An 8,492-nucleotide genomic window follows, 5' to 3' on the forward strand; every position below is an offset into this window, starting at 1 on the left:
CATCTCTTTATTCAGCCCCTTGTATTCTTTATCAAACTCTCTGAGTAGGTATATTCAGACTTCACAATTTATTCTTATTTCCAAAGTGTTTTTTTATTCTGTATCTTTCCTGAAATTTAATAGGTCTTACATTTTCCTCTATCTCCATTTATTTTCATGTCCTCCTCTGCTTGTTACATTACTAAATTTGCTTCATGTGCTGTTATAATATGTGAGTGTATGAAGGTATTTTCACACCTTCTGCTAAAATTTTTTATTCTCATTTTCTTTATCTTTCTTACAACAATTTACAGTTAATGTATTTTGGTGTTTAAATTCTAAAATAAAAAAAAAGTTTTTTTTTTTTTTTTTTTTCTTTTTTTTAAGACTTGTAATAGCAGGAAAGCCTATAAAGGGAATGTCAGGGGAGGTTAATTTCTCAAATCAAGGGCGGACTATTTTGTTTCTTGAAAGTACTATTTCCCTAATCATGGTGACTTTTTTCTTTTTGTCTCTTACTTCTGCTTCATTTCTTTTATCTTGTTTTATGTTCTTCCATCCTTCAGTTCCTTATTCCATGATTAAGCCAACAAGGGGTATCTCTCCCTTCCAAAATATCTTCTTCTCCATGAATCCCACCTTTCTAAGACTGCCACTCCTGGTCTCCCAGACTTTCCAAGACTTTTTTTTCTGGCTAATCACCAAAAGCCAACTAGATCACAGAATTGTTCTTACCATTTCAGATCATAGAAGAGTACTCTCTTTCTGAGAATGAAACTTCATTAATGATATCTTTGTTTCCAATTCTGTACTCTAAGGTGGGACTTTGTAAGTCTCAGGTATGTATTTCTTCATTTACTTGTAAATAAACATTATTGTCACTGTCTCCTAGAACTATGGAATTGTGGTCTATGGGTGATTTTGTATTCTTTCCTTTTGGGCTGGATGTGTTTAGGAAGATTATTAATAGATTACTCTTCATGTCAGCACTATTCTATTTTCATAACTAACCCTAGAACATCTCTTTCACTTCTTGAAATTGGTAAGTCAAAAAATGTTAAACATATTAAATACACAGTATAACCCATTATATATATAAAAAAATAATACTACAAATCTTTCAAATGACCATAAGGGGAAGAAATTAAGTACAGATTAAATCACAAAATCAAGTAAACAATTGAGTACTCTCAAATGTCTGTTCAGAAATATTTATAAACGTAGGATAAAGTCACCAATATAACTGATATTCACTTTAGATCACAATGTGACTTCCAGACAAATATAAATTCAGAGATTAACATTTAAAACAATAAAAAGAGATAGAAACCCAATGGACACAAACACTGTAAGCCTATTTTCACCAAATAAAAAGGCATCAAAATTTATAAAGCAAAAATGGAAGAAAGTGCAAGGAAATTCAGCATAAAGTCCAAATAGGAAAATTCAACTGACTGCCATAAATTCAGATAATAAAGAAACACTGCTCCCAAATAATGTATTGTTCCAGTAAAAATATAGATCACTCTTTAAACTCTGACAGAGATTAAACAGTTTAGGTGATATAAATTATTTATAAAAATTGACTGGAAGCAAACCTCAATAAATCTCTTAATGTAGAAATATTAGAGCCACCAGTTCTTATCATTATGCTGATCCAGCAAAAACTGCTGGCAAGCTCCCCAGTACCAACCCCAGAGGAATTAAAAACTGAAATGCCAAGTAAAGAGATGCTTTTGGGGAAAATATTTGTCTTTTGAACAGGTTTGTCTTGAACAGTGTTTGAACAGTGGTAGTGGCTTTAGCTTGTGCAAGGCATGACAGGACACCACTTTAATAAAATGAAAAGGATTCTGATATCCCTACTCATAACTAATCATACATTATTTTGAACTGTAAGTGCCTGATCACATAAGCATAGTACATCAGACTACTGAGGTAGATGTACTCAAAATAAAAACTAGTTGGGTTAGTTGCTAAAACAAAAATATGTGAGAACTGATCGGCTTGTGGAATTTGCTTTCCAAACTCTATTTTTCCAAACACCTAGGGTTGGTGAAGTACAATCCAAGGAATCCTTCCCCTCAAGTTGGCTTCTTCCTGAAGGTGGAAGGTAATACCTTGAAGTGATGAATTGTTTCCTTGGATTGAGAATGGATTTACTGAACTGGCCTCAAGTCTGTAGATTTTCTTGTGGGACTCCTTCCTGCTTGGCTTGAGTTCACTGGGGCTGATACAGAGCAGATCTGATGTTAGGACCTTTCCCCATATACATATCAGGACACAGTTCCCAATATCCTCAAAGGAAATAAAAATTCCCAGGGAAAAATAATCTGAATCTGAGGGTTTCAAGTATTTTAAATTAAAAGAGAGAGAGAGAGATAAAAACAAAAGAAGTCATATCATCAGAAACAGAAACATTGGGATAGAGGGCCAAAAATGTAAAATAATGTAACATGCTAAAACTTATCAGACAATATTAGCAAAATGAAAGAAAAGCAAAGTTAAAAACAAAGGAAATTAAAGAGATTTAGCTACAAAGCATATAACAGTTAAATAATATAACAGATGGTGTGGAAAAACAAGCCACTTTATCCCTGAATGATATTTGTAATTCAGCCACAGGAAGGTGTTGACTCAGCAGAGAGCTAAAACCAATATAGGCAAACTTCTAGGCTACTGGCATCCAAGTAAAGAATGTTTTATACAACAGCAAGATTGCAGTACAAATTGTAATTTTCATGTATTTACAAATCTTTTGAGTAATCCCTCTTACTCTTCCTTTTAGAAGCAAAAAGGAGAAACAAAACCATTTGGAAATAAAAAAATTCTAAATGTCTGTTTGGAACATAAGGTTCATACAAAAAAGCCAGGTTCAAAAATGCCAGTGTGATGGCAAGATTTTAGAAGACCACAGGCATTTTATTGACCATGTTCTTCTAAACCCCAGCAATACACCAGGTTTACCTATGCACTAAATTATAGTGCTTGGAGACTATTAACCTGATGGATTAACAAGGGTATTAAATCATAGAATGAATACATCTGAGAAATTGATTAGTACACTGGCAAAGAAGTTTGAGAAACTCATTAAGAAAGAAGAAAGAGATAAATATACAGTAAATATAATAGAAAGGATAATATAAAAGAAATACTATGAATCAGGTAATAGAAACCTCGGAGAGAAATAAAAATATAAACAAAAATACTTTTTAAAAAAGAGATAAGTTTCTCATATGTACTAAATAAGATTAAGAATACCACAGAAAATTAAGAGTGATAGTAATAAAAAGTTCAGAATTCATATTAAAATTAGAGAATATCAAAGACAAAGGGAAAGTTCTAAAAATGTTCAGGGAGAAAGAACAAATTATATATAGAAAAATAGTGTATTTTTCCATAGTAACATCAGTTGCAAGAAGACTAATAGTATGTTCAGAATATGTAAGGAAAAGATCATTGCATGAGAATTTTATAACCAGTCAAATTGTAATTCAAATTTGAGATCATGATGAAAATGTTCACCAGAATGAATATAAGCTTCATGTGTTTTGACATGTGAATACATTGATGGAAAAGAACTTTGAATTGTACTTAAATCTTATTGAGAAAAAATTATGTAAAGATATCAAATGCCTTAGGAAAACATTTTGGCTTTGAAAAGAAAAGATAAAAACTAAGATAACCCTACAAAATAAAACTGCAAATAAAATATAACTATAATAACCAAGAATTTAAATTTCAGACCACCACCTAAATAGTGCCAAAATACACATATTTATGTACTTATATAAATGTATAGGGAAATATTCATGTATATATATTTTCTAAACATGTTTTTCCCAAGTAAGTTCTATCAGATTTTCAAGAGGTCATCTCAATTATTTTTAGTCTCCAGAAATCAGGAAAGAGAAAATATGCCACAATTTATTATCTGAGACCAGTTTAATCCTAACACTAAACCAGAAAATTATGTTAATCTGTGTGAGAGGGTGCCTAGTGTGGAACGAAATACTGAGGACAGTCACAGGATGAAGGGGCTCTCAGGAAATAAGCTGAACACAGATGCAGAGGATGAAGGGCTGCCACACTGGAAGGTGTGTGGCTCTGAACCAGTGCAATCTGTGAAGGAATAAGATGGATGTTTGTCATAAGTGAAGCATGACCTCCAGGCTTTCCAACTAATAAAGCAGTATGAACAGAAATAGTAAATAAAATGACATTTATCTCTTCCCCTCTAGTTCAAATCCTCCCCAGAAAGACATAAAAGACCCAATCAAAAATAAAATAAAATTTTCCATTTGCGATAACGTGGATAGGTCTGGAGGGTATTATGCTTAGTGAAATAAAAAAAAATACAAATACTGCATGCAATCACTTATCCATGGCCTTTTAAAAAAATAAAACAATTGGATGAATTTTTTAAAAAAAGGGCCCTAGTGAGAAACAAATGAAAAGCGAAATAGTGAAGGAACAGAACCTTGTTCTTTGTCTCAAGAGGAATTTATGAATCAAGGTAAGAACTGAAGTTGGGAGAAATAATTTATTTAGAATTGGATATAAGATGTATGTTTTCAATAGAGTATGATTAAGTTTTAAATCACTAAATACTAGGCTATAATAGATTTCCTCCTATTATAAAATTAAACAAAACATTAGTAGAAATTGCTCAAAATGTTAAGTGACAAAGAAAAGAATTTTAATTTCAGTATGCTTGAAAATTTTGATGGGAGAAAATCTTTCTTCAGTTATTTATGCTTAGTATTATGATTTTTATGGGAGAGAGAAGACGTGAATTTTAATTAATAATCCAGGATAAGTTTTTCCTCTATTCATGGCAAAAAAGCTGGAAAATATCTTCATTTCACTCTCTTTTAAACAAAATGTAATATGAAGAATAAACTTGATAAAATGTATTTGTATTTTTATAAGAATTTAATCCTAGTGGTTAATGGTCAAATGAAAATAGCAAATTAATAAAACTTATAGCATACTAACATAAGCAAGATTTTATCTCTGGGAAATATTTATAATAACCTTATGTAGAATAAATTATTGAAGCTTTTATATAATGCATTTAGTAGTGGAAAAAAAATTTAGTATCACTTAGATTCAATCTTTTAATTTCTATAAATGTATGTTTTGGATAAATCAAAACATAAAATGTTAACCTGATGAGTATTGCTAATTTGGTGAAAAGTTTCTAATCATCAAGGCCAGTTTTCCAAAGACTTAAGAAATGGATATCTGATCCATTAATTTATCTTAATTATGTTAATTGCCACACAAGCAGTTCTATTAATGTGATCAGTATGTGTCTCATAAAGACAGGTTGCAAAATTAAATTGGCACTCTACAGTATGACATGGAATTCATTCAATTACCCTTGAATTATTGAACATTTATTATGTACAAAGCTCAGTTTAAGATAAATAGAAGAGGATATTCTTACAAGGACTTAATTTAAAAACAGACTGTCATGTTAATCCTTGTAAACAATTTGTAAATGCTTCAAGATTGCAGGATAGATAGAAATGCTATAGAGTAGGGGTTCAGGAAACGCTCAGAGACAATGAAAGTTGTTTAGAATGGAATTGGACCAGACACACCAGATTATCAGAGCACACACACTTCAGATGAAATTATAAAATTTTGATTTTGCACTATGTTAATACCTATAGTTTTTGTAAGCTTATAATTAATGATAGTTTCCACACATTATTTGTTCCTTTCAGGCAAACTCTAGGCTTAACGTGAAGAAGAAAAAACCTCTAGGTACCATTTACTTGGTAGGAACTTCCCTACAAGGAGAATTTTTCCCATGGTCAGACTAATACTGAGTTCGAAAGAAGGAAGTTGTTGTTGTTTAGTTGTTCAGGCTCCAACTATTTGCAACCCTATGAACTGTAACCCACCAGGCTCCTCTGTTCAGGCAACTTCCCAAGCAAGATAACTGGAGTGTGTTGCATTTCCTTCTCCAGGGTATCTTCCCAATCCAGGTATGGAACCTGTGTCTCCTGCAAGTTTTCTGCATTGACAGGGAGATTCTTTACCACTTAGCCCCTGAGGAAGTCCTGGAAGGAGGAAGAGGCAGTAATGATGGAAGGCATTGTAGGCAGAGGGACTGAAATAAGCACGCAATGCAGAGATTAATTTCACTGAGAGCATAACTTTTGGAAACATGAAAGTCTCTCAATCGTGTCTGACTCTTTGCGACTCTATGGGGTTCTCCAGGCCAGAATACTGGAGTGGGTAGCCTATCCCTTCTACAGCAGATCTTCTGGGCCCAGGAATAAACCCGAGGTCTCCTGCATTGCAGGCGGATTCTGTACCAACTGCACTATTGGGGAAGTCTTTGGGAATAGCCAAAGATAAAGTGAGAAAGGAAATTCAGATTTACATTTTGGTAAGCCTTGAATGATAGAGTTTTAATTTTTTCTGACTAAAATATTGTTTTTTTTAAATATTATTGCAGTAATGAAAAGAATATTTTAAGAAGATTAACCTGGAGTTGGGGACTACAATGGATTTGATAGGGAGGAAAATAACTTTTATTTAATTTTATTGTGCAAAATGTAATGGAAAGTTCTTTTCCATATGTTTAGTCTTCCATTCAATAAATATCCACAGCACCATTATGTGCCAGGCACAGGTACCAGGCTGGGATGAGAAGTAACAGGCAAATTATTCACCCTTATAGAGTTTAGGGGCTAGGGAGGAGACAGGACATAAATAATGTTTAGATCATTCTAAATGCTCTGAAAAAATATGAAAATGGTCATATGATAGAGTATGGACATCTGGAGTAGGGTCTCAATTACAGTGGCTGGAACAGTCTCCCTGGGAGGCAGTATGGTTTAAGGGACAGATTTGCTGGGAATCTTTGAGAAAAGTATTTGAAGACAAAGAGACTTGTGTGGGCTCAATGAAGGACAGGTAGCAGGGAAGGAAGGGACAGTGCAATATTTATTACCACCCAGATATCAATACTTTACTAATAAGAATATTGAACCAATTTAAACTGTTGTCTGAGTTCACAGTTAGTACATTTTACAAATCCAAACCTAGTTACTTTTGATAATTAATATTTATATAAAGAATATAGTAATTAAAGGTGTTACTTAGTTGCATATAATTCACCATATAGTAATGTTGAGAAAACACAGTTACACACACAGGTACACACCAAACCCACTATTATTCAGGATTTGTTTTTTCATTTGTCTTTTCCAGTTTGTGAAGTAAAGTGAAAGTCACTCAGTCATGTCTGACTCTTTGCAACCCCATGGACTATATGGCCCATGGAATTCTCCAGGCCAGAATACAGGAGTGGGAAGCCTTTCCCTTCTCCAGGGGAGCTTCCCAACCCAGGAATTGAACCCAGGTCTCCCACATTGCAGGTGGATCCTTTTACCAGCTGAGCCACAGTAGTTCTTTCCTAATTACAATTTGGAGAATTCTTTAGCTAGCATTGCTCTGTTCTGATGGAATCTGTATTTATAATATATTTATACCATGAACTATATTACACATGTGTGTGTCAGTCACTCAGTTGTGTCCGATTCTTTACAACCCTATGAACTGTAGCCCACCAGGCTCCTCTGTTCATAGAATTCTCCAGGCAAGAATTCTCCAGGTTGTCATTTCCTTCTCCAATATTACACGTGCGGAAGAGTATACGTGTGTGTGTGTGTGTGTGTGTGTGTGAGTGATTTAACAAACAATGATAAAACAACCCACACATCCAATACTGAGCTTCAGAGAGAACATTAAAGTTCATAATTAGCTATTTACATGTGCTCTCTCACTAGTCTGTGGGTTCATAAAAGGCAAGGAAGGCCCATTATTGATTGCTATAATCCCTGCTTTTAAAACAGATATGACATATCCTTTGTGTTTAATAAATATTCCTTGATTATAAGGTATATATGGATATAGCTGTATGATTTTAATAAAACATTTAGGTTTTCATTTAAGCCTATTTTGTTCAACTATCTATGTAAAAGCAAATTTCTGCTGTCATATAGCTCTAGTTAGAATGTTTTCTGAAAATCCATACGGAGGTCCCTCTGCCTTAGAAGCAAAACTAAGACCTATTTATATTCTATAGTTTTTAAGATTTTATAACTGTTAGAACTGCTTTTCTCTCTTTGTCAGTTAATGCATAAGATGATATCTTCAGATGTTTTGTGTAAAGATTGCAATAAAATACCCTGAGGTTTTTATGTATGGCCTAAGAAGTCAATGTATGGAAAAGATCATAAAGTAATATGAGTTAATGATATACTTCTGGGAAAAATAATCTGATATAAGAAATAATAGGTAGATATTTTGGGGTTCAAATCCATAGATATCATCTCATCTTTTTAAAACCACTGACAAAATGATCTTTTTTATTATTTGTCCTTTAATTGGTCTTTTTTTCTTCATCATTTCATTCTCTCATCTTTAATAACTGTACTACTTTGCAACACATATAATTTGTGTATATGTTCCCTTATGCAACTGGGCCT

The sequence above is a fragment of the Odocoileus virginianus genome, chromosome 14 (genome assembly GCF_023699985.2).
Source record: "Odocoileus virginianus isolate 20LAN1187 ecotype Illinois chromosome 14, Ovbor_1.2, whole genome shotgun sequence".
In the NCBI taxonomy this organism is placed as follows: Eukaryota; Metazoa; Chordata; class Mammalia; order Artiodactyla; family Cervidae; genus Odocoileus; species Odocoileus virginianus.